The 27,474-nt window shown below is 41.3% G+C and overlaps 1 protein-coding gene across 1 annotated transcript in view; it reads left to right on the top strand.

The window, feature by feature from the left end:
* arvcfb (ARVCF delta catenin family member b) overlaps positions 1–27,474 on the top strand; it is a 249,980-nt gene that overhangs the window by 48,540 nt on the left and 173,966 nt on the right. Inside the window, 1 exon segment of the mRNA XM_032515943.1 lies at positions 7,039–7,123. The gene's annotated coding sequence lies outside the window, so the exon portion shown is untranslated.

Genomic DNA, 27,474 nt, shown 5'->3' with positions numbered 1-27,474 from the left:
CCACTCTGAATACCAATCTCCTCTAGCTTTGCAGCGCCACTGCCTCTGCACAGTATTTACCACTCCTGGATGGCTCCCCGACTCAGATATATGGCTGAAGGCTTAAAGAAAGGTCTGTACTTGCACTTTCTATTGGGAGAATTCAATACGTTGTAACTTCGTTGGGTGTGAAAGGTGAGGTGAAGTGGGGCTGAGGATTTAAATTGACCAAAATGCACTGAATGTGCAAAAATATTTGGGACATGATATTGAGTTGCAGCCTCTTTTGTGCAATTTAAAAATCTAACTCGTCCGCTTCTCTTTTGTGACAAGTATAGATTTTGCAAGGGAAGTCAATAATGTCTCTTACCTGAATTTACCTCACCTTTGTACTATTACTTTGTCCATTTCTATATTTGACTCTGGACACCTGAATGACTGCTGGGTCCGGGTGTTCAAATTTCAATCAGCAGGGGTGACATTGCAATTCAATATTGAATCTTAAATGTAGCAAACCAGTTTTGATTTTTTTTGACGGCCACAGATATAGGGGGTCGGGGAAGAGATTCCTTGGAGCATTAAGTCTGACTGAATAGGTCTTCACTCTGTCATAGCACACTGGGCTCCAGTTTTCATAACAGCATTGAATCCCCATTTCCATTTCTCTAATTTTTTCCATTTTTTGTTGCAGGCGGCGAAAGGGGCAACCACTGTTTGACTGTGTGTGTGTGTGTGTGGTGTGTGTGTGTGTGGTGTTGTGTGTGTGTGTGGTTGTGTTTGTTGGTTTTGGTGTTGTTTGTGTTGTGGGAGTTAAATGGAAACCTTAACTGGACATTTCATTTAGCTGGTGTTAGATTGATTAGTAAAATAATTTTTCAGATTGCCTTTTTGTCTTTGTATCATGTGTTGGGATTGTGTGAGGCCCCAGAGACAGGAAATGATGCGTAAGGAACTATGTTCATTTAAAAACAGTCAAATTAAATGAGTGTTCCGAGGATTTTCTGCAACAGCAGCAATAAGCTTCTTATTAATCTTTGCGCCCAAGATGAATGAATATTTTATGTCTGAGGATAGAGCAGGAGACAATAGGTCACACAGTCAAACGTGGACAAACCTATATTAAATCTGCTCTATAGTTTGAAGATTAGATCCGCAGAGTCATTTTTACACCGGAAGGAATAACAGCGGAAACTTTTTCACTTCAAAATCATTGAATCCAGCCTTTGAGGCACTTTTACTAGTTTCCATTATGCCTCGGCTGAATTACGTTTTTGAGGAAAATCAATTCTATCAAGGTGAGCTTTGAAAGACGTGCTTTAGTATTAACATTCATAAGAATCTGAATCAGCCAGCCACTGTGAGTGGGTGAAAAGATGAGGGAACAAAAATTCAGATGGATTTTCTGTCTCCCCGGATGGGCTTTAATTCTGGTTGTTTCTCCTCACGGAAATCCTGTAAGACCCCCTCCACCCTGACTCCCCCACCCTCACTATCCCTTGATCCCATTAGCAGTAAACCTATGGGACCTCTGATCAACCATGCAAGGGCATTGAGTCATTGACAAAAGACACTGACTTAAGGCCCGGTAGCCTTTAGATAACTTATACTATGCTGTTCTGTTCTGTTCTGGCAAACTTAATTAATAGTCCAACATTTTTGGAAATAAGATTATTCGCTCTCCGGCCTAGAGTTATCACTGTCTGGTCTGTGTGCTAAATATTACCTAAGCTAGAGCCAGGAGAGTGTTCGCTTAGCTCAGCTAAAAGACTAGGAAAAGGTGAAAGCAGCTAGCAGCCTGTACAATTTGACACTTCAGTTTTGTACAAATATAACTAACAAGATATAATGTGTTATATAATAGTAAGCAGAGTTTATTACTGCTAACAAAGCCCAGCTAACTGTTCCCCCCTGTTTGCAATCTTAATGTCTAGCTAAGTTAACAGTCTTCCTGCTCTAGCTTTATATTTAGCATACAGCCACGAGAGGAGCAACAATCTTCTCCTTTCATTCTTGGCAAGAAAGCAAATTTTCCCAAAATGTGGAATCATTGTTTTAATTCTGATGTTTAAATTCATAATGAATTTAAGTTGCCTAGCTAAGTTTATTTTGAGCTAAAAACTTAAAGTATCAAATTTTGTATCATAGAAAATGAACAAGGTTCTTTCACATAATTTACAAATTGTAGCATGATTTAGTCATTAGCCCTCTAACACTGTGCCTTTCTGGACAGAATCACATCTGTTAACTCCTGTGGAGTACCGCCATTGATAAAGAAGCCAGATCTCCCTGCAAATGACTTCCATGTTACGTCATCTGTCACTATCAATTAACCTCCAGCCGCTAAGTCTGAAGGAGTCTGAGGCCTTGCTCTGCCGAAGCCAAGAGCTGCAGACAGTGTGGACAATCAGGGGAAGAGTTGCTGAAAGGCCAGAAAAGTAGACACGCAGCAGGTTTGGATCTTGTCATATGGGAAAATCAATGCAGTGAAGGTGGAAGATAAAAGACGCGACCAGTTCTGTCCAGTAATCAGTTTAAGTCATTTGTGTCTTTTATTTGGCCTGTAAATTCACACAGTTTAAAACGGCCACTGACTGTGTTTTTAGCTGTACAACTAAGGTCTCCACTACCACCCCCTGCCATCTTAGTACCTGTGTTCCTATGGTAACAGAGAGCATACTCCCTGACAGTTCAAAATAACAATTTTTTAGCTCAGTCACTGATGTGCTTTTGGAGCTTGGAAATTTCTAAACAATAAGTGTTTCTCAGCCACAGCTATGAAACCAATAAAAACAGACACTTCTTCCACAGGATGTGCAGCAGAAAGAAATTAAGTCAATTAATAGGAATGTTGTTGTTGGGTGTGAATGCTAATCATAATTACAATACATCTTTATCAATCTTGGAATTTTTTAAGGCTTAGACACGCGGATCATTTTGTACTCTGTTATTAGTTACCAGTGATCACCAATAGGCCAATCTCCCAAAAAAGTGCCTTCATGCACAGCCAGAGCCCACCTGATCCTGCCCGCCCTCTATCTTCCCCTCCTCCCATATAATCTTCACCTCCGCCTCTGCTCCCAGCAGGCCAGGGGTTGCACTGTGCCAATGTACCTAACTCGCTGTCAGTACAGGAATTTGTAAAACAAATGCAACTAATTTTCATTTTCTACTCATTATTTTCTCGATCGGTTGATGAAGGACTTGTTCTAGAAATTGTAATTGGGAATCCAATACAACACTGATTCCTGGGAAAAAAAAGTTGTAGAATCTTTTTTTATTATCCTCTAACATCACATGCCACACCGCTCCACAGCACCGCAAACTCGAGCTGAAAGAACAATCACATCAGTTCATCTTCAGCAATGTATCACCATTATATTGATGATATATATAGATAAACTGCTGCATAGTAGTTAGGGGTTCCTTTGCCTCACTCCAGGGGAGGGGAAGTCCCACCTCTCCAGCTACCCGTCCATACTCCGTAGCGACTGGTCCATGTCCCTGCAGACTAAGCCACTGCCCTTATCAAAAGTTAGCTGGTGCTGTTAATATCTGAATATCTGGGTGAGGACAGATTCCCTGATTGAGTTTCCTCTTATCAATTGTGTAAATCAGCAGCAGATTAGATTTTTTTCCAGAACAGATGTATGGCCAGCACCTGAGATATCAATGCATAAGATAAGATGTGATAAGAGATCGTCCAGTGAACACTTGTCTTAACCAGCCCTCTCGTCTCCTGGGAGTGGAGGCTGTGTGTGTGAGGGGGGGGTTGGCTGCTCAAGATGGAGTAGCAGGCGGGGCAGGCTGGCGGGCTCCTCCAACCCCTCAGAGCTCCATCTGGACCGTGGGGGGGCTGTCATTTAGGAGTGCAGGGCCTGAGCGGAGGAGCAAATTGCTTTTTAATCGATCATATTCCCAGTAATGGCCACTCCCAGCAGCCACTTGCCTACTTTCCATTCTATTTATGGAAGCTGCCTCTGATTTCTGTATGTGTGTTCTTTGAAAAAAATAACAGTAGGGGTGAGTTTTGTGACACTCGAGTCAGTAAAATCCAGAATCATGTTTTACACTCTTCTCTTCAAGTCTAGCCTTGTGTGCAGATGTATTTTTGCTCATTAAAATTAGAGTAGTACAAGGACCTTGCAAACCCCATGTGGTCATAGATGATGTGAAGGCTGATAGCATGCTGTTCCTTTGTATCTGCACAAGGCAGTGATTTCAGGGCAATGAGACATGAGCATCAGACACTGCTCTATATTAACAACAGAAAGAAAACCCTCCCCACCATTAAAAACCACAGAGCTGCAGTCAAACATGTCATGTGATCGTTTTCCCAGCTCCAGTTTCTTGCATCTATTTTCAGTCTGATACCCAGTGTTGAGTCTCCCACTAACAGGCGCTACTGTGAAGCGTGTATGGCTAATAAATTATGACTCAGCCCAATGCTGCCGCTGATTGTTGGATCCATTTTCTAAGATGCTGTTGTTTCTAACTAATCTGCCCCTCGGGGTTCTTGAGAAGGAAGTTTAAGTCAGTATTTGCTTGCTCTGTAGTACAATATTTTTTGTTCTTTTCATAAAGCATTGAATCACCCCTTTGTAAAACAACATTCCAGCTGTAATGGTGTCACACAAAGGATCCTGCAGAAGGAGCACTGCCATTGAATGAGCCCGTCGCTTGCAAGCATTCCTGTCAGTTTTCCTTTGCAGGCCTCACAGGAATTGTAAATGTAACATTTTCAACGAGACAGGTTTTTACTTTGCGCTGAAAAACAATATATTTAGGTGTACTTTTCTTTCTCTGCAGTGCACCAGAAAATGTATGACTACTTAATAGAAGGTATAACGACAGGCTTCAATTTAAGGATGGCACAGTTATGAAATCATTTTATTTGGAACCTTAGCTGTTTTCTTTTTCAAATAGAAACGCACTGCAACTAAGGGAAAAATAGTCAAAATGAAAGCAAATGAAAAAAACAACAACTGCACACTAGAGAAAAGACTAAAGAGGATTAAAAAACATAGAAAAAAAACAAAACAAAGAAAAAAATACAAACTTGTATATCACAACTGCTCTATTTGTATCGTCAAATTGTTAAAGATGGGTGAGGATTTGTATCTGGTAAAGTTCCAGTACGTTGAGCACTCAGGGATATTGTTGGATTTCACTTCATTGTTGTGGATGTCTGCAACACATGGCATCCCTGGATTCTCTCTGATTGTGGCACGGGGGGGGAGAGAGAGAGAGAGAGCTACAGTATGTCAGGTACTCAGCTGGAAGTCCTGCATTCTCTCTGCCAGTATCTTGTCTGGGTCTCGCCCCCTGACCAATCAGGACATGAGGAGCCTCAGCCTCCCATGTTGCTGTCTGGCTCTGCTGCTGTCCTCACGTAACCACTTTTAGCTTTTTACCTGGGCAGTTCTCTTTTGTTTACTACTCGTCCTTCCATGCTGGGTGTGTATTCTACAAATAAGGTTCCCTGGCATCTTTTCTCCCTTTCTTCCTTTAGACTACTGGCAGACTGATATAGTCTGTGTTGGTCTTCAATTATCAATCTGATAGCCGCCAGCTGATACTGTCAACCACTGATTTTACTGGAGCTTCTTTGACAACAGCTTGTCAATGTGTTGATGGAATTATTAATGTAACATGTCTGGCCAGAGAACGTGTGTGGAAATAGCTTTACTCCGCAGCTTCAGGGTGTCTGTGAAATGTGCAGTGTAACCTTTTACCCTGCCTTAAGCAAATTGGAAAACAATAATCTGGCTCAACTGAATGAAAGTCATAGCTTCAATTTACTGCAAATTGATTCCATTTGTGGTGACAAAAAGGATCTGAATGGTCAATGGAATGTACTGTTCTGTCCAAGCTCACTTATTGGCTAGAGTGAAGCTGTCTCCAGATCAATTGTTGGTTGTTATTCCTATTTCCTATTTCCTATTACAGTTTTCTCACTGGCTCCTGTGCATTAGAAAAAAATTAGGTGTTGCAGCAAAAGGTAGCGCATTCTAAGATGAAGAATATAATGATCTATTATGGCCAATGCCGATGAACCCTTTTTCTAAATAGCTCGCTGTTTCTTTAAAGTCTATTTTCTGAGCCATTGATTAGTGTTTATCCCATTGATGTGTAGTGCAATAGTATGACTTAATGAATCTAAACCATCACACAATCACGTAGGGCAGAGAACGGCAATTGTTTGCATTGTTGTATTGATCCTGCCTTGTTTAATTTAATTGAGAAGCACAACCTATAATAGAATTTAATTTGATAGATATTTCAGCTTTCATTGTCCATACAGTAGTTTTACTTGGCGTTGTTTGCAGTTAGGCGGTCGGTAGGTAATGGGTCTCGTTATATTCTCCACAGGGATTTTGGATGGCACACCAAATAGCAGAAATGAAAACTTGCTTCTCCAGAGCAGGGAAGTGGCTACATTAGCCCACCGTTACAGGGAAGGGTCTTTGCCATTATGTAAACAATACGTATATGCTTGGTTACGTTAAAACAGTTTGCATCTTCCTCTGTTCAAAGGAAAAGTTTGACATTTTGGGAAATATGCTAATTTGCTTTTTTTGTCAAGAGTTGGATGAGAAGATTACCGTAATTTAGCACAAATTCTGTAAAGAGGGAAAACACCTAGCCTGGCTCGGTCCAAAGGTAACAAAGTCCACATACCAGCACCTCTGAAGCTCACTAATAGATGTTGTGTCTGGTTTGTTCCATTCAAAATCTAAAGTGTAAAAATGAAAAATTGACGTTTTTAAGGGGTTTACATACTGGACTCTTGAGAGGCTCCAGGAAGTTACTGGTCCCACTTCCCTTTAGAACTGGGCCAGTTGTCCTGTAAGCTGTTCTGTAACCCCCCAACTTTTTTCCAGTCTTTGTGTTGACCTAAGTCAGTTGACTTCTGATGGGAGATTCATGCAGGTGCCAATCTTCTCAGCTAACTCTCAGCAAGAAAACAAAAACATCATATATCCCAAAATGTCAAACTTTTCTTTTTAAAACTTGCTGGAGTTACACAGTTGACTAAATGTCTTCCTCTCTGTGTTTTAGGTGTAGCATCTCGAGTGTTGTGGCTCTGCTGTGATAAATGTCAGCCTGTCCTGATATTTGTATGGGTCTTTCTTCTCAACCAAAGGTGAGTTTATCCTCCCACACCCATTCACTATGCAGTGGTAGGACCTCATTCTCAAATACTCTTTCTCATCTGTAAATACGCTTAAAGTCTGCATAAAGCTGTAAAAGGCATCAAGTAAAAGTAAAAATTATGGATTAGGGGCATGGCATGTGTTTAACGAGGGGCTCATAAACTTTAAGACTGAGCAATAGATGACTTTGGTGTCATGTTTTATTACAGTTTGTCCTACAGTGTGGTACATTTAAGGTGAATTTCAAAACACTGGGTGCCTGGATTATCTGAGTAGCTAACACCTTCTTTGGCACAATGGATCCAGTGTGCCATTGAAGATTTAGTGAATAAATTAGTTTTTTGTGCTGCCCCACATAACATGCAGCAATAGATCCCCTCCCAATCTCCACTATGATATCATATTTTGGGATTTCTTACTCCAAACCCCTGTTTGTGCCCAATAACTTTCTTGGGACTGCCCTTGCTTTCAATGTCTTCCCAACTACTGTTGTCTACTTTCAAAGTGGTAAAGTTTTGTTTCCACCTGACAAACAATTCAGGCCTTGATGTTGGTTGCCTGGGAGCTGTAAACCGAAGTGGAACTTCTCTGTGGAAGCCCCGTTTCCAAAAGAAAGTTCAGCTAAAGGCCAGCTTTTTCTTTGGTCACTTTGACAAAAGGATTCCCGTTAGCTGTTAATTTACAAGAACACTGAGTCACTACATTGTGTTGTTCCCTTTTGCTACTGAGGTTAATCTTGTTTCTGGCAGCTGAAGCTGGTCATGTGCGTAGTTTGGCTGATGAAGAAGTGGATCCCGGCTCCAGGTCATGTTTTGTTTCTGTCTCAGTTGTGTAGTTTTTTTGTTGTTGTTTCTTTCTTTAATGGGACTGAGCTACTGCGCTGGCTGTTCTTCAGGGAGCAGCACATCACCGGAGCTGCATCCGCGCACCTCAGCCAGGAGTTACAGCCTGGTCTGGGATGAGATATCGGCTTTAAAACTTGGCATGATGGAAAGATTTAAAGAACAAAACAATTCACACAAAATGGTGAAGACAGCCAGGCTCTGACATGCAGTTATTGAAAGCACCGGTACGGAGATTAACCTGACTCCACCAGTCCCCTCGGGCTATGAATTCTCTCTCTGGTTGGTGCCTTTTCTACTTTTCCCCTGAGAGCCAGAGCTGCTGGGACCGAACCATGGGTAATGCCTCACTTCCTGTTAACTTTTTTTTTTTAAGTGTAAAGCTGAAAACGCGAAGGCTAGTTTGTTGATAATTTCATATTTGATTTTCTACATCTTGCAAGCGCTAAAAAACCTTTATGATTCATCAAGGTGGGGATAAGGGGCCATCTGCGGACACACACACACACACACACACACACACCACACACACACACACACACACAACACCACACACACACACACACACACACAACACACACACACACACACCACAGTTGCTCCCAAGCAAACTACAGTTCATCCAGAAATCCTTCTGTGGGTGATGTTTGAAAACCTTTTGAATTAGATCCTGTGACAATTATTGATCAAAGCAATTTTTTATTCCTTTCTGGAGACCTGCTGAGAGTTGTCCTTTGCACAAGTAAGGTTGTGATTGAAAAATATAATTATTTGAATATTATACTATTTTCTAATGAACATTAACTTTAGGAAAATCTTCTGTTTTACTCTGTGAAACGTTAGCATCACCTTCTTGTGTCCATATTATATGGATAATATAAAAATAATAACGTTGTGAACTTTAACCTCTTGTTACCAGCGGTCAACACACAACAATGGCACCTTCTTACCAAGATTTGTCTCTTTTAATACCATGTGCAGTGTGCCCTCTTTCAGAAAAACGTCAGCAGCACCCCTTCAGTTAAATATAATGTTCCCATCAGGCTTGCCTTCACCTGCAGAACATTTCAGGGAACAACAGGTTCAGCTTGTAACCCTTACCAAGTAAATGCTAGTCAGAGAAGGTTAAACGCACCGACATAAGGACAGGACATTATTCATCCATGTGCCCCGTCTTTCAAGCCCATGCCATTTCATCCCTGAATCCTTGGCTTTCCAAATGGCATTGGTTTAATTAACTCTCTGGAGTCTCAATGAGAAAGGCCATTTTAATAGCGTGGGAATGGAATTAATCCACTGGCAAGGGGCCAATTATGGTTGACTATCACTGTGCATGCATACGCTGTGTGGACTAAAATGACCTCTCCAAACCTAAAGCTCAGTCATTAAACTCATGTTCTCAGGTTCTATGTGAAAAAATACAATGGGCAAGCAACTTGGTTGTCATGGATGAAGAAATGTTAGACTTTTATGTTGTCAATTCAATGTAGAATTGGAGACTTTTGGTTGGTACATGTAACATGGCAACACAGATTAAAGGGACAGTTTTTGAGGCTGGGTTAGCTCAGTTGGTTGAGCAGCACACACACTTAGAGTTTTACTCCTTGACACAGTGGTCACAGGTTCGACTCCGACCTGCGGCCCTTTGCTGAAAATAGTTCCTACATAAAACTGCCCCCAAACCAGTTTTTTTTGGCATCTAATTTTTTGGGGCCTTTTATTACACATCTCAAAACACTGGGAAACTTTAGATCAATACAGGTGAGAGAAACAATATATTTTTAGATTTTGGGATGAACTGTCCCAAAAAAAATAGCTTATTGCAATATTATTATTCAGAATTCATTCTTCTAACGTATGCTTTTGTTGTCTTGTTGTTCTTGCTAAACTCTCTGAGCTCAGTTAGATCCAGTTATACCTCATATAAGCAATGTGACGCTAACAGTAGCTAGCCCGTTACTATATGTTATTTAGAGGCTTTCAGTTCCCACTGGGGTCACTCTTGCTTGTGCTATTTTGGATAAAAGTGGTCACCAAATGGCAAACATTATAAGTTGGCTCAGCTCTGTTTTGCTCTTCAGCTGAATGGAAATGACATTTGTTCCAAAAAGTTTTTTGAAGTTACTTTTCCTGACAGCGGTGTTGAATGTGCATAGGGGGACTTTTAATAAGGCAGCTTTAGCCAGGAGTCACACAGACTGTCTCTTGAGGGCCAACCGGCGCGCCCAGAGCCGTGAACCCCCAGCTTACTAATGCTCTACTTTATTCCCTCTCTCTGTTTCTCTTTCTCTCGCTTGAACCTTTGAGACGCCGGTGTTTTGTTTTCATTTGAAGGGAGAGGGACCGCTGGCCCACAGCCTGGTGATCCGCAATGGCCTGATTTCCAAATAATTAAGATAGAAGAGAATGTACTAAAGTTAATCATTCCATTTTATAGAGCAGATACACACTCATTGAATTTTAGTCCCCTTCCTGCCTTTTTACATAACATTTTTTACATGATTGATAACAACAATTCCACAAAAGAATTGCTACCAAGTGACATTTAGGCCATGCCGCCTTTTGTAATGATTTCTTGTCATCTAGTCTCTCAGCTTGGGGAAGTGTTTAAAATAGTTTATCACGCATTTTGATTAGAATGAAGCCTGAGGCCATTGTTTATCATTTTATTCGCTGAGGGCATATTAATGGGCCAGGGAAAACGACTTTAATAAGTTAATGTACACCAAGTGAGAAGAGCTTTTTTTATGACTGGATCTGGCACCGTAAATTGGTGCAGACAGAGGGTGAAATGGGTTTGCAGCCATGCAGTCAACTCCAGTCCACAGTCGCACTTGCAGTCTTTTTAGGAAATTATAAGCCTTCAAGTTCTTTCTGGCTGCATTTACTACAGTAATGAGTCTCACCCTAGTTATAACGTGCCATTTCCAACTTTACATCTGCGGCAAAGCACGGATAGTGCAAAAGAGGTTGTAAGCCTCTTTAGAAGATTGCATGTTTGACATCAGTGAACAGAAAAGGAGAGTGGAGCTGTACTGTAGGTGTGGCTGTCGTAAAGATGGTATTTGCGGAGGCTCCAGACATGAATGTGGTGGTGGTTGTGTATTTGCTGCACCCTAGTCGTAACGTGCCAACCTACCACAGACGACTATAGAAATGCTTTAGGACCAAATTGCTTCTTTCATCGGATTTATACTATATATCATAGAGGTGTATGTTTACCGCTGCTCTAATAATGATATCCTCCAGAGTCGTGGGGAGAGAATGTGCACTTAGCACCAGGGGTGGTGCTTCGTGGGGGGACAATGCTGGCTGTTTTATTAAATGGCCTTAAATGATGGTGCCAACCCAGGAGGACTGCTGTCTCCAGTTTAAGACATTGCCCCGCTTTCTTTTACTGCGTTGCAGTGTCAGTGATTCCCCGTGAGCATTCCTTCTGTAGCATTGGTATAAAGGGTTTGGAATCTTGGTCTGCCCTGACTGTATTTCTAATGTCTTCTTTCTTTGGAGGTTGTTGCGTTTCCACAGTCACTCCCATCCATAGTAACCACAATAACAATGAAGCAGGAGAAATTATTTACACAGATATAGAAAAGGGGTTGCAGTAAACACAATACAGCTGGAATTTTCCAGCAGATGGAGAGTAACACTATTGTGAGACGTGCGCACAAACCCAGAATGAGAATATAACAATTTACAGAGGAATCCACAAGATGAGTTGTTTTTGTGCCTTAAACTGCAGCTATAGATAGAAAATATGTACTATCTGTAGAAGCAGGGCCGGCCTGTGGCTTAGGCAGTATAGGCAAATGCTAAGGGCGCAAACCACCAGGGGGCGCCCGGCCTGTGCTGTACCTGTAACGTAGGGTGACCAGACGTCCCCGGTTTCCGGGGACAGTCCCTTATTTTGGCTACCTGTCCCCGGCTGGATCTGTCCCCGGAAATGTCCCCGGTTTTCACTGTGACTGAAAGACCCGAAATTGGAATGAAAGAAAAAACGTAGCCGATAATCGCACACCCAACACAGGCTCCAGACAGCCAGAGCCAGCGGTGCTCAGAGATGTTTTAGAAGCCGTATTTTACGATGTTAAAAATCACTGGTTATTTACATGGAGTCTGGTGCGTTTAGCGAACGCAATTTCGCGGACTTTATGTTTTAAAAAGGATCTTAATCTTTAACAGAAAGGCCGACCTCCTTAGAAATCCTTCCCATAATGTTGTCAGACACTTAGAATATTAATCTGAGTCTGTTAGCAGCAAAACAAGCACTTTTATGAACGTAAATACAAGCTGGACAATTATCCCATTAACTTAACTAGCGATCTCGTTTAATACTGCATCAATGTCAAAGGAAAATATGTCCTCAGTAGTTTTTATTGTATCTGATTCTCAATGAGCTGTTCCAGAAACAAGCCTTGAGCAGTAAAGCAAACGCTGTCAGTAGTTCAGTAAACATTCCAACATTATGAATATTGAGACTTTCTATCTTGAAATATTAGGACTATAAGGACTTTCTATCTTGAAATATTAAGACTTTCTATCTTGAAATATTAGGACTTTCTATCTTAAATATTAGGACTATTAGGACTTTATATTTTGAAATATTAAGACTTTCTATCTTTGAATATTATGACTTTTTATCTTGAAATATTAGGACTTTTTATCTTGAAATATTAGGACTTTTTATCTTGAAATATAAGGACTTTTATCTTGAATATATAGAGGATTTTTATCTTGAAATATAGGACTTTCTAGCTTGAAATATTAGACTTTTATCTGAATATTAGGATTTTTTATCTTGAAATATTAGGACTTTCTATCTTGAGGTGTAGTGGAGTGGAGTAGGAACTAGCAGCAGGGGTGGGTCTAGGATGATACCTTGGGGGGGGGGGGGGGCTCAGCCCCTAATGAGAACAGCTCTAGGTCTAGTGTCCCCGTTTTAAGTTTTACAAAAATAAAAACATTACTTGTTTTGGAGGTAAATATGCTTCTGAGCTGAAAATGTCCCCGGATTTTGTCTGAGAAATCTGGTCACCTTAATATAACGTCACCTTAATTAAAAAAACAAGCCCGACTTCTTTTACCTGCATCTAAATCTCATAATGTCAAAGCGTCCTAAACTGTCTGGTGCCCAGGGGAGGAAAAAAAGAAAAGTAGAGGAGGAAAAACGTGACAAAGACAGAGGTAATGTTACAGTAAAGGTGATGATGATAATGATAATATTTTGCTGTTGCAGAACAATGATTGATAATAGCATCAGCCGTTAGCATGACATAGTTGGCTAATCAATAAATAGCGAGCGCTATTTGTTAGTTTTAACATCAGTTAACTGTACAGTGATGCAAGGGGGCGCCACCTAAAATCTTGCCTAGGGCACCAAATTGTTTAGGGCCGGGCCTGTGTAGAAGAACCCTGACCCTGTGTCACGAAGAGGAAAAAAACATAAATTGCACTGGACTATAAGTTGCATTTCTTTAGAAATGTATGTCACAAAATCCAACACCAAGAACAGACATTTTATTTTGGAAAGTTATTCAAATACACAATAGCACACAGAACAACAGGCTGAAAAGGTGTCCGGTATATTAATGTTACACATTAACATATGTTAACCATACCTGAATAGGCTAAATTAAAATAACAAGTCAGCGAGTCCAACAAGCAAGTTACTGGGACAACTTGGTGTCTGCAGATAGACGTGGCAGACAGATGGCTTTGGATGGAAAATGTATCACGCTGTGCCCGTTATATTTTGGAGACAGAAAAACCACAAACAGGTGTGCAGAGCCTTTTTAATGATCTGGTGTGGCTTGATAATTAATACTTATTAAAACCTTTACTGGCAGCGTAACGAACCAAAATGACTTAGAACTTACTGCGTGATCAACAAGACGAGTTCATGCATTAAACTGATGCATAGAGCTAAATGAAAAAGCTAATGTTCACTATCTCAAGTAGGAAACCTCCCTGTTAGCACAGAGTGTATAATTAGCTATTAGCATTGTACACTCTGGTCAGAGTCCTAGATAGCTTTGCACAGAAAACTAGCCAGACAGAATCTTTTATGGTAAGACAGTTCATACTTCTATCGCATTCTTATGGCTGAAGAATATTGCAAACTTTTGTCAGACTCTGTGATCAATGTTTTGGTGAAAATAGATATACATATACACACATATACACATATTACACATACTTAAGATTAAAAATAAAAATCACTCAGAAATGCAATGACCATGATAAGGTAAGGTGTGCAAATGTGGCAAAAGTGAACAGTGCATTGATTGAACAGTGCAATAGATCGTGATTAAATATTAACTATGACTATAAAATATAAATAAACTATAACCTAAAAACTGACTGATTGAATAAGAACAATATCTAACAAGGAATATGTTACGCGATGTAAGATGTAGATGTTATGACCACAGTCCAGATTGTGCAGGAGGGCTAATATAGCCAATAAGACAGTTGTACAGCAGACAAGTGATATGATGATGGGGGGGCTAAGAGAGACAAGCTTATGCTGAAAATTCAATTTCTCAAATATGATGAATGTGGGACTTGGTGTCAGCTGATTGAGGTGGCAGACTGATTGCTTTGGATGGAAAATGCATCAGATTGTGCTAGTAATATTTTGGAGACAGAAACAGGTGTGCGGCGTCTCTTTAATAGTCTGGTGGCTGATGAATAATCCTGCTGACACACCCATTACTAAAGTTGGAAAGCTCTATACACGTTTACAGTTTTTGCAATAATATATATCTGGCACATGTCTTAGTGTCAGAAGGTCATCACCACAGTAGAATATATGCAGAATGAAATATATGAACTTGACATTTAGGATATGGACTGGTATAAAAAAAAATCACCAATTATATTTTCCATTGGTGATAACGTCTTACATGCCCCAAACACATTAGTCACTATGTTATTTTAGCAATTTAAATGTAATACACAGTCATAATTGGCTGCTCCTCCACGCTGTGGCAAAGCGTGCTGTTTATGATGGCAGGTGGTGCAGTGTTGCCCTTGCTCTGGTGTTTTGAGACTGTGTTTGGATGCGTGGCGGTGATGCGGCAGAGGGGGGGCAGAGGCACAGAACCGCCAAGCGTGACTAATCTGGGGATCTCCTGTGTGGTGTGTACCGCTGGCCGTCCTTCATGCCTCACGCCTCCCTGATGGGGACCGCGCACCCACTGCCTCACACACAGGTCGGGGGGGGGGGGGGCTGTGCTACAATTTTGTGGTAGCGTTGTAGTTCTCAGTGCATCATCAACACATATAGTGTAGTTTAGACTTTCATTAACAGTCCCAGCAGGTAGTCTGCAAAGTTCAAGGTTGTTTTAGTGACACTTTAGTGACACTTTGTATTTTTCATTTCTTCTTATAGTCCGACTTCAGACATACACTAATGAGCTTCCCATGTGTTACTGAGTAGCTGCAGATCTGTGATAGGCTCTCTGACTGGTATTCATGAAGCTAGTATCTTGAAAGCTTGTTTGTGTTCTGCCTTCCGAGAGAACATGTGAGACGATCCCAAATTCCAATTTCATCCTTAAGATTCATTATACAAAGTCTGTAACCGCTTTTGACGGCACAGCCTTCCCTTTATATGGATTCAGTGTTATAGCTACAGCCCTTCAGAGACCTGCTAATTCGTTTTTAATGCTGCAGTTTTCATTTTGCCTGTCATTACAAAAAATATATGAGAACACAAGAGAGAGACACTGGGAATTCAGAGTGCCTCTGGATGGCTTTGTTCTCATTCAGCTTCAATGAGGGAAACTCAACGGGGGGGGGGAAGGTTGGCCAGTGCCCATAATATTAAGCCTCGACCCCCCCTCTGGGCCCCCTAACTGGCAAATATTTTTGCCACAGTTGTAGATTAACAGTGAATGAGTATTCTTGTGTTTATTGTCATATGTGTATCATTAGTCTTTTGTAGAACCAAATCTGTGGGGGGTTGAAGGAAAGTAACACGTGTGCTTAACATATTTTGTACCCATAAAATTGCATGTGGCCCCAGCTTGGCCCCTCAATTGAAATGGTCTAGAACCGCCACAGAAACTCAAGTTGCCCTCTTTGAATGGTTCCCACCTTAGCTCCTCCATGTTATACACCCGTGGGGGACTACTAATGTGTTCATTAGTTGTATGTGTAAAGGGAAATAAACCCTGTGACATTATGGATTTACACTTACTGCGGTGAAGAAGCAACATATTTGTCAGATTAAACTTCTATTGCACCGAAACTCTGCTAAGCGCTAGGCTAGTTTATGCAGTGTAAAGTACAATGGTAAAACACTGCAGCGCTATGCTGTTCATCTCAGCTGAGAACGGAGGAATGTCCTTTCATCCCTACTCTTTATTATATATTCAACTGAACGTTATCTGCAGACATCACAAGTACTCAAGCCTAGAAATTATTAATAATATTCGGACACGCAAAAAAAATCCTTTTTTTGCAAAACTGGAGTGCAAAGCAACTTTTTTCTCCAGAATCCTTCGAACATAGGATAGAAGATCATGATCATGATTACTACACAATGATAATGGTGTTTATTATATTTAATGCCATGCAACATATGCACGTCTGTAAGTTCCCCCAGCAAAAACAATCCCCAAAAAGAAAGAAAAGAATGTCAAGAAAAAAATGATTTCTCTTACAAGTAATCTGTTATTAATATACAAAATATTAAAGTCTTTAACTGTGTAAGAATACATACATTGTATTGATAATATTAGCGGTGGCTCAAACCGACTGACTGAATTACTTATTATTTGTGATTTGATGAAATGACTTATGTATCAGTCAGTCACCCGTTTCATTTAGCATATGAGGCATGTGGTGCCAAAGTAAACACACAGATGTCTGTAGAAAAAAAATGTGTGAATGAGTTTGTTGCTTTTTCTTGCATTTTTCAAACTTGTACCAGTAGGTCTAGCTCCATCTGTTTCTCTTTTTCACTGTTTCTTTGTAGACGGAACGAGCAAGTGAAGCTGGGCCAGAATAAATCTCTGTGTGCTGACTCTGCCCATGTCGGCTCCAGATACAGCATGCTACTTTCATGCTTCTTCTTCTTCTTATTATTATTATTATTACATATTTGAAACCCAAGTATCACTTTGTTTTGTCCGCCAGCTGAACGCCGTGTCCTTCCATCTCTCCTGACACCTCTGTTTTTTTTATAGGCGCGTGTTATAAATGTACTCTTATAGTGGTATTTTGGTATAATTTCCAAGTAAATTATGCATGTGTGTGTACACTTTATGTAACTGTGTGGATGTGCACTGTTAGTTGGGTATCACTTACTCTTAACTTTGTATCGTGTGTGTGTGTGTGTGTGTGTGTGTGTGTGTGTGAGAGGGAGGAAGGGAGTTCAGCCTCCTGTTCTCAGGCTGCAGAAACACTGTACTGGAATGTTAATTGGTATGACTGGTCTTCCTCACAGATAACACACAAGGCGGCTTATAATAAACCAAAGATCAGGATGTCCCACTGTTTCGCCCCACTGAGATAAGGAAGAGTGTGTGTGTGTGTGTGGGGGGGGGGCATGGGGAGGGGTGTTTGCTGGAATCCTTCCTTTCCTGCCTCTCACCCGCACATCTCGTCGCCTCACAACAACTAGAAAAACGAACTATTACAGAGCGTGAGGTGATTATTATTGCTAAGACTGGAGCGGCGAGGTTTTGAAGTTATGCTAATGAGGAGACTCGCGGTCTTACATATCAAATCGTCATTTAAATCATTTCTTTGCCCGTCCCCTCCTCTTCTCCCCCCCTTCTCATCCCTTCCATTTCTTTTCCGCCTTCTATCCATTCTACGAGAGTCACACATTCAAGGATGCAGTGTTGGCATTGAGCCGTGCGCATGCTGTTTGAGGGAGGTGATGGTAGATTAGACTGCAGCTACAGAAAGCTCAACACAGACCTCTGGCCGGAGGCTTCTCCTCCCACACGCAACCTATAATAAAGAGATCAAATTAAGTTCACCTCCTCCTCTCTGACATATATACATTTCTCTAGAAAAGACTTAAAAGATATAGAGATCTGAATGGATGGATGTATGCACACACCACACACACACACACACACACACACACACACACACACACACACACACAAATGCATTGAATCAGGATGGGATTTAGTGTCAAGTAAGTAACACGTGGTGGTTGGTGCATACATAAACATATTGAAAGGAATAAACAAATGTAAAAGACACAATAACTAGCTCAGTGTCATGGCTCCATGGGGAAATGGTCACGTTATTGAATCTATGGATACGTGTGCAGGTCACATTAATATTGTTATTTTCGTGTGGTGATTACGAATTTTGAAATAATATACTGTATTTCAATGGGAAGCCTATTCCGAGATCACAGAACGATTACGGTAACGGTAGCTCAAACAACACAGGACCTTCACCCCGGAGACCGGGGATCGTGTCCAGCGTGTTGCAGTACCTCTCCGTGTTATTCTCTTCCTACCCACTAACCGTCCCGTTGTTGTCACGTTTCATTTCCCCGTTGAGACCGCGGATCGTGTCCCTGGGCCCAGGGATTGCGTCCCGTGTGTGGCGGTCGGTCCCCTTGTTGCGTCCCTCAGAGCAGCCCAGTGTCATGGAAGTACATGAAATCGTCACGTTCGAAAATTGGGACATGCACACGTAATAAACAGAAAATCGTGACATGTACACAAATTGATAATCAAAATAATGTGACCATTTCACAAACTGGCGTGAGACCGGGTTGCGATAACCTAGACAAATATCTACTAGTTTAACTGTTGGAAGGCTGCATCGCTTTGGTATCTGAGTGGTATTTATCAGAAAATCTAAATATTTGTAACCCTGGCAACATATAGCAGACCAATTTGCATCTGTGTGATGTTGCATGTGTGTTTGTCTGTTTAATATTTAACTGCAAAACATTGACATTTTCTATGTATACACCCCAGACTTTTGATTGCACTGAAACGCTCCAGGAAGATACAAGTACTACTACTGAATTATTCATGCATACTTCTGATAGAAAAAGAACATCATATACATTATATAGGGTTATATACATAAGGTTGATGAACTGGCTGATATCTTTTTTTAAAGAAATAAATCAAAAATCAGTAAACAAACAGTTAGGCAGTGAAGGGAAGCCTGGGTCTGTGAAATACTGTCGGGTCCTATCTCTTTGTAGCTAACTCGTGTGGCTAGAATGAACTGTAAACGGGATCGAGATTAGAGGAAGTTACAATACTCCAGTTGAGCCAGTTTCCAGTTTTCATTCCAAGAGGAGAAAAGTCTAATCTTTGAAATGTTTCTAAGATGCAGAAAACATCCGAAGATGACAAAAGCAGCTGCAGATGGCTAGTATTACACAAGCGAGCGATGAAGGCAAAACAGTCAATTCAGTGTCCATGAAATGTTCTTTTTCATCGGAGTTAGCGTCACATTGCCAGACCTATAGCCACAGCGCTGTGTCAGGGCTGGAGTATGGCCTGGCCTCTCCGCACATATATTCTGGGAGCTCTGGCTTGTTTGTATTTCTGTAAACCAATCACAGCCATCCTGGATGCAGCAACAATGCCCTTGCAAAACTGATAACAGGAGGAGAGCATCAGGCGTCATCGCAGCAATGTACATCCGTTGAGTCAACAGTTCTTCTTATTGAATTAAAGTGCTCATATTATGATCATTTTCAGGTTCATAATTGTATTTAGAGGTTATATCGGAAAAGGTTTACATGTTTTAATTTTCAAAAATCACCGTATTTTTGTAATACTGCACATTACTGCAGCTCCGTCTTTCTCCCTGTGTGTTGAGCTCTCTGTTTTAGCTACAGAGTGAGAGTAGGAGGGCGTACCCTGACAGTACCTAGGTAAGGACTACTAGCCAGTCAGAAGCAGAGTATGAGGGCCCTGACAGTACCTAGGTAAGGACTACTAGCCAGTCAGAAGCAGAGTATGAGGGCCCTGACAGTACCTAGGTAAGGACTACTAGCCAGTCAGAAGCAGAGTATGAGGGCCCTGGCAGTACCTAGGTAAGGACTACTAGCCAGTCAGAAGCAGAGTATGAGGGCCCTGACAGTACCTAGGTAAGGACTACTAGCCAGTCAGAAGCAGAGTATGAGGGCCCTGACAGTACCTAGGTAAGGACTACTAGCCAGTCAGAAGCAGAGTATGAGGGCCCTGACAGTACCTAGGTAAGGACTACTAGCCAGTCAGGAGCAGAGTATGAGGGCCCTGGCAGTACCTAGGTAAGGACTACTAGCCAGTCAGAAGCAGAGTATGAGGGCGTGCTATGCTAGCAGCTAGGTGAGCATTATAACGTTTGTCTCTGAAGTAAAGGCTGGACTACAGTAGAGCTGTTTGGAGCAGGTTGTGAACAGGGTTTCCTGTTGGAGATGGTAAGTCCCTTTGGGGGGGGGGACTTTGGGCTTTTCCACTTTGTAAACCTATTAAATGCACAAAAAAGATGTATAACACAATAAAGGAAAGTGAAAAAGCCAAAAAGCATAATATGAGCATCCACATGATACAAGTCTTCTGTAATTGCGCACCACATTTTTAGGAAATTTATTACATTATTGGGTGCTTTCAGCTTAAAATAAAAACAATTGTTTCATACAATCCTACATTATTAGTATTATCTACACGGGAATAAATGTCCCAACCACCCCCCACGTACAGCCAGCTTCCTGGGCTTCTGTCTAGTCATGGCAGTTCCAAATCATTATCATTAGCCTGTATAACTCTCTCCACACCCAGAGGCAGAATGCTATGATTTTAAATAACAAAAGAAATTGTGTTTGGACTGCAACCTTCCAGTGCTTCCAGTGTCAATAAGCTCTCTCCCATTAGATTTGGTGCGCGCCACAAGTTGTTTTAGAGTACGAGTATGTGAGTGTAAAAGACGGCCACTGATTATACTGTAAACGCAGCGTAGGCTTGAGGCGGGAAATGAGCCCTGCCTTGATTGTAAGTGATAACTAAAAGTGTGTGTGTGTGTGTGTGTGTGTGTGTGTGTGTGTGTGTGTGTGGTGTGTGTTGTGTGTGTGTGTGTGTGTGTTGGTGTGTGTGTGTACACACATTTATTTTGTTTTATTGAACACTGTCTTTATCTTTGTGGGACCGCTATGCAACATTCATTTTAATTCTCCTACCAACCAAATTGCTGCTAATCTCAATTTGGAGAGTTTGACTGTCCCACGACGTGTCAGCTGAATGCAGTTTCAGATGCTTTCCCACAAGCCTGATCATAAAATTCTTTGGAAAGCTGTTTTGAATACTGAGGACAAAGTTTCCAATATCAGTCCTAAAGTATCACATTAAATCATATTTAAAACCCTATTTAACATTGTATTGCTTATAAACCATCCCAGATGTCCATAAGACAGACGCATATATAGAGAGATGTCTTTGTCTTAACTTATTTTTGGGGCAGTATTTACTTTCAGGTTGAAGGAAAATGTAATCATATTCTGATAAACAGTATGCTTATCTGCTTTCTTTCTGAGTGTTAAATCTCTTCAAAAGTCAAAAGTGCTTTTACCACCACAAAGGATTTACGTTACTATTTCTTAACCAGGCACAGTAACGTCTGGGAGTCTCTGCTTGTTGCCTGGCAACTTCGCTGTGATGCTAGGACTGTTTATAAAGCGTAATCAGTGTTAGAGGTGCTGGTAGGTGGATTTTGTTACTGTCAGTACCCAGTGCTAAGCTAATCGGCTGCTGTAAAGCCTCATATCTGGACAGACATGAGAGAGAAATGCCCAAAAAACATTTTTTAACGGACATTGTTAGGGAAGGCATCAGTTAAGGTTCAACTGCGAGGAAATGAAGGTGCATTTGGCAATCTGCATGTAAATTACCAGTGAGTGAGTGATGTGAAATTGCTTTGTTACCCTCTCATAGCTGTAATTGTAGAGACCAGAGAAGGAACCCCTCTTAAATACATGAAGTGACCTGCAGAAATATCCTCAATTATCTCCAGTGGAACCAACGGAACATATCAAATAATATATCAGATAAAGATGTATTTTGTTGTTTTTTTAAAGGTGTTTTATTAAGCATTAACATCATGATTTACAGGTTCCAAAATAACACACAAAAAAGCATAAATACCATGATCACATTTTTATTTATACCGAAAATCCCTGTTAGGATACCAGAAATGGCCGAGAGGGGATTTGGAGCTATTGCATCACCGCGGTGAGAAAAACACTACACTTTCACAGCCCTAGCTGCATGTCATTCCCCCCCTCCCTCCCCTTCCATGTCTTCAGGTGTTCGGTCAAAAATAAAGGCCGAAAATGCCCAAAACTTATCTTAAAAAAAAAAAAAAAATATTCTGGACCAATAGTTAAGCAGTTTGTGGGAAGGACAATATGTACAAGATTTGCAGGGGATTCATCTGTTACAGACCTCTTGAACATTGGGGGATATTTTAGGTATATATCTCTATGTTGTGAATTCTATGTATACATAAGAAAATAAGAGATTTATGAACAAGATCAAGAATATTGCCGCATTGTTCATCAACAATGTGAAGCCCCAAATCCTGCTCCCATGCTCCTCCAGTATGACGGGGAAAACTGAGCTGACAGACACCATGGAGACATAGATGTATGAAATAATTGTTTTCCGATCAGGGTCTTAAGTGAGGAGGGTCTCAATTAATGTTTTTGGAGGGCAATTTGGAAAACTGAAATAATGCTTTTGAATAAAATGTCTCATCTGAAAAAAATGAAAAAGATGTAGTTCATGTATTCACTTATTTACACCAAAGCAACTGGCCACAACAAACCTAGTCTTCCACCAATCAGCGCCACGGTTCAGTCAGTGGGTAAAGTCTTCAGAGAAGGAGATACAGAGGGAAGTGAGGGTATTCCAATTTATTCCTTCCCCTGATGAATTCTTCAGTTATTATCTACTGTCTTATTTATGGGTTCAGTGTGTTTTTTTTTAACAGACAAGGGAGGATCAAAACGTAACACCATGATGTTTTCCTGCCAGTAGCTGATTTTGTTTGATTGCTGACGGGTGACAATTTCTCCCTTCACTGACTCCCAGCATGGGACCACAGTGAGACCTCCAGGCTCTAGAGAGACCACACATGAAGGTGGAAAGGGGAGGTGGAGTCCCTGCCCCACAGTCATTGATCTCTGTCATCCTTTCAGGTGGCCTACAGAACTTTAGTTTAACCCCCTGGGCTATAGTCATATGAGACCACCAGCTTAAAGTGTTTTGTGTTGACTAGAATGTAATCCAAATAGTAGTTGTAGGTTGTAACATGGGCATTAGTTGCCTGAAGGTTAAAGAAGCAAGCTTAGGACCGGAAGGATAAAAGTCTGGGTGGGGAAAGTGAAAGAGCACCACTGAGGTGCAAGGCCCTTAACCCCACCCGCTCCAGTGGAGCTACTCGGTGGCAGCAGATCAGACTGGGGTTGTAGTGGGCAGCTTCCAGGTACGAATGTGGAACTGTGTGAATGTGACAGGTCGTCACAGGTGACAGGTTGCAAATGAGAAATTCTTCTCAATTGACTTACCTGGATAAATAAAGGCTAAAAACTGTGTGTGTGTGTGTGTGTGTGTGTGTGTGTGTGTGTGTATGTGTATATATATATATATATATATATATATATATATATATAAAACAGTCTGTGTCAAATTTTGATAGTATTGAACATTCATGACCAAATTCTCAAACAAATAACAGAAATAATATGGCATGGGATAATTCACAATAAGTGTATTTCATCCAACATTGTATGAGCCATTCAAAGTAAGACAAAAAAACATGACAGTGGTGCAAAATGATGGCACGAGTTGACGCCATTCTTCCTGTTGTCATTGAAGCAGTGCAGTCCACAGGACATTCACACAAGCCACAGACTGCAACCAAGATTTTATCAGACCCATCTTGCACAGTATGACATGCGATGAACCGGCAAGATTGCCAATCTGTGATTGTGTGTAGCTCTGGTTTAACCCTAACCCTAACCGGCATATAATGTGTATTTGTGGTTTTAGCAGCAATTTCTGCATCAATGCATATTCTTGCATTTCAAGTTTTAGCTTTGAAGGAGTACTCCAATGTTTTATCATTGCACTTAAAGCACTTTAAAACACATAAAGTTGAAGGATTTGCAAGAGATTGTAAATTGTAAGAGTTTGTAGCACATTAAATGTTTAGAGTCTTTGAGCCCAAACCAATGATGACATCATCAGGGTTATTTTCTCAGACGTAACATGAAGATAATTTAGAGCCACCGAAGACATACATATACAACAGTTTTATATGTAGGATGAGTACAGTGATGGAGTACTCTAGTCCGATTTAAGTCACTATTGCCTGGACTCTTTACTTGACTTGGACTCGCACACTGACTACTAGGACTTGGACTCAAGGATTTATGATTTCGGACTTCAGCATTCATAAAAATGGACTTTCTGAAGTTTCTGACTACTTGTATGTGTAATAGGCAATAAAGGAGTTCTTGAATCCTGGACTTACTCAAGTCACTGTTCTCTGGACTTGTGACTCGACTCAGCCTCAAACTCCGGTAATTAAGGTTCTTCTTTGGTGACTTGGACCTGGACTCGGACGCTGGTGACTCGAGACTTGACTCAGACTCGATAGTTGGTGACTCAGCCAAAACACTGACTGAGTAGTACTGCCAATGACAAGTAAATTGAGCTTTATGTGTCCCTATATCATTACCTTTAGAAACAAAAAAGATATTCCCATAGACAACCAGTGTAGTGATGCATCAGATCCATTACAGAGGTGATGACATTCATTATATGTAGAAGGGCTAGCTGTTGGCTCTACTCTACACCTCTTCTCCACACTCTGGCTGCCCTCAGTGAAATAGACTAAATGAGACTGAGCTTCTCTCCTGACTAAAGGACCCCTCTTTCATTCTCTCTTCTTCTCTCTTTGTCTGAATGAGGGAAGCGGAGTCGGGCCAGGGTTGACTGCTCCCTCTGTTCCTCCACCTTGATTATCCCCCCTTTATTCTCTCGCTAAATGCCAATGACGGCATCACCGCACACATAGATCCCCCCTCTGTTCTCCCAGTCCCCAAAGACATGCAGTGGCCATGGAATGACCGGGCCGCCAAAAGAACAGGAAAACAAAGTTCGGAAGTATTAGTGTTACTTCCCCTCATCTCCGGGGATACAGAACGGGAATCAATAGTTTTTCATCAGCCTGTCTTCCTCCCTTTAAACGAGTAGGTATAGCCTCGGGTGCCACAGTAAATGCTCTAGTGGTAGTGTTGGAGGAGGATTTTCCTCTCTGGGCCACACTTGCACACACACAGTACACACCCGCACAAACATACACATTTTATACACATTTTATACACATTTTACCATCTCTCTCTAGCAATTCAACTCATTGTTATTGTCATGTTGTTACCACCATAACACGATGGTTTATGGTATAAGGTCCCATATTGTAAAGGTATCCTATATAAATACAGTGAAAGTAACAAAATGCTCAATTCACAGAGAAATGCACACAGCCTGTGTTCAGAAATGGTGCCTTAAAACGAGCTGTCAGGACTTCTGTACTGTTGTGTTGTCAGAGCTATACTAGGTATATGTGCAGCTACAGTGCTGTTACAGTCAATCCCCCAATTTACCATTGTTTGGTTCTCAAGTATAGAACAATCACGCCACCTAAACAACGCTGCAAGCAGCAATACTGAAGCATTTCATGCATTTTGTGTCACATGTTTTTGAGAATCCACAAGAAAAAGATGTGGAAACATATGCTGGGCATGTTCTGAACAGGCACCAGCTCCAATCAGGCACTGTATGAAAAAAGCCTAAACCCAGATTGAATTCAGCAGCCTCTATGTAACATAGAACTCTGGCCGCTGCTACATTTCTCCTTCTCCCCCTGACAGATCTACCCAATCGCACATCTCTGTCACTAAACACAGTGTAGCCAGTGTCTGGGAATGACCTTGCTCCGGTGCCAGCCTCCCCTCTGTAATAGATTAATCTCTCTTTTCCCATGTGGGCTTGCACATTGTGTCCCATGTGTTGCAAACACAAGGTGAGACTGTGCAGCTTTATATTCTCTGGTAATGTTGTTTGTTTCGCTCAAGGCTCCCAAGGATCGGAGCTAGCGGCACGTGTTCAAGAACGGCATCTGTCGTACCTGAGCATGGGGAAGTGGTGTGTTGTGTTCACACACACCTGCCGCAGTTGTTGCAGCTGGTATCATCAACAAGCGCCGGGGTGATTGAGGTGCAGCAGAATGGGTTTCATCTGGGTATGGATGGCTACCACTGTTTTTCCTAATTCCAAATTCCATTATCTGTTTCATAAAAGCATGGAGAAAAACCCCACTGAATTTCACTATGACGAAAAGCCTAACATTGATGTGATGCAGAGGCTGAATAATTTCTCTCAGAGAAAAACTGGTGAAATAATGAGTTCAGATTATCCAAGATGAAGAACAGATTCAGAAGAGGCGATTATCAAAGCCAATGAAGGCTGAAATTAGCAAATGATTAGGAATGAATGCATTATTAATGCTTATACAAGTATGTGCAATACGCAGAATTATGTTGGTCGTACAAAACGTTAGTCAAATATAACAAAGGCAACCGCACAAACAAGGGAACAGGAAACCTGCTTTGGCGTCCATCGATTAAGGAAACTTCACCGACTGGTCCAGCCTTCAAAATCTACCCAAGACGGTCAATATTTTCCCAATCGACTACATTTTTGGGATAAAAATAACCTCAGAATGAGGTTGGTGACCAGCCAGAGTGGCTGGTAGAGGAGACAGATTTACTTGCAGCATCCAAAATTGATCAGCATTTGGATGGTGGTAATTTGCTGCCCTAAAGGCGGAGATGAAGGCGCGATGTATGGCGTGGTTTCTCCTGGATCCAGATGACCTAAGACAGAAGGGGATGGATGCGAGCACTTTATCAGCAGTCTGTGTTTCATAAGCCACTAAAGACTCAAGTACAGACATAAGCAACTATATGTAGGTTTACCAAAGTTTTACCATTCGTTTTACTTTGTGCACTGCTGCCTGTGTGACAATAGAATACTGCCTGTTGAATCGTTGTACATAGTGTCAATTTGGCCGTTTTCTCATAAGAACCCCAGACAATGTCTGGAGTATTTTTTGGAGTTTTTTCTTTCACACATGTAGCACACAACAGGAGATTGTCTGTGTCAGATGTTTTCTCACTCACTGAAAATACTCCCTTTGGTTTAGGGTCGTCTGGCTATAGCAGCCAGGACATTACACTGTGGTCATAGCCGGTATGTAATTTGGACATGAACAACCAAGTCTCTTGCCGATCCTTCCGTTGTCTGATGATTTGGGCATCAGCCCTTACTGACAGAATATTCCCGAATCTTGTCATCTCTCCATTAGGCGACTACGTCTAAATGACCCTTCTGTTTGTAATCGTCCAGCAGCATAATAAAAACTTGGTCAACACGCCTGCTCGCTCACTGTGA

Source organism: Etheostoma spectabile, chromosome 5, assembly GCF_008692095.1.
Source record: "Etheostoma spectabile isolate EspeVRDwgs_2016 chromosome 5, UIUC_Espe_1.0, whole genome shotgun sequence".
Taxonomy (NCBI): Eukaryota; Metazoa; Chordata; class Actinopteri; order Perciformes; family Percidae; genus Etheostoma; species Etheostoma spectabile.
The sequence above is the reverse complement of the archived record's forward strand: the minus strand, read 5'-3'. Positions and strand labels throughout refer to the sequence as shown.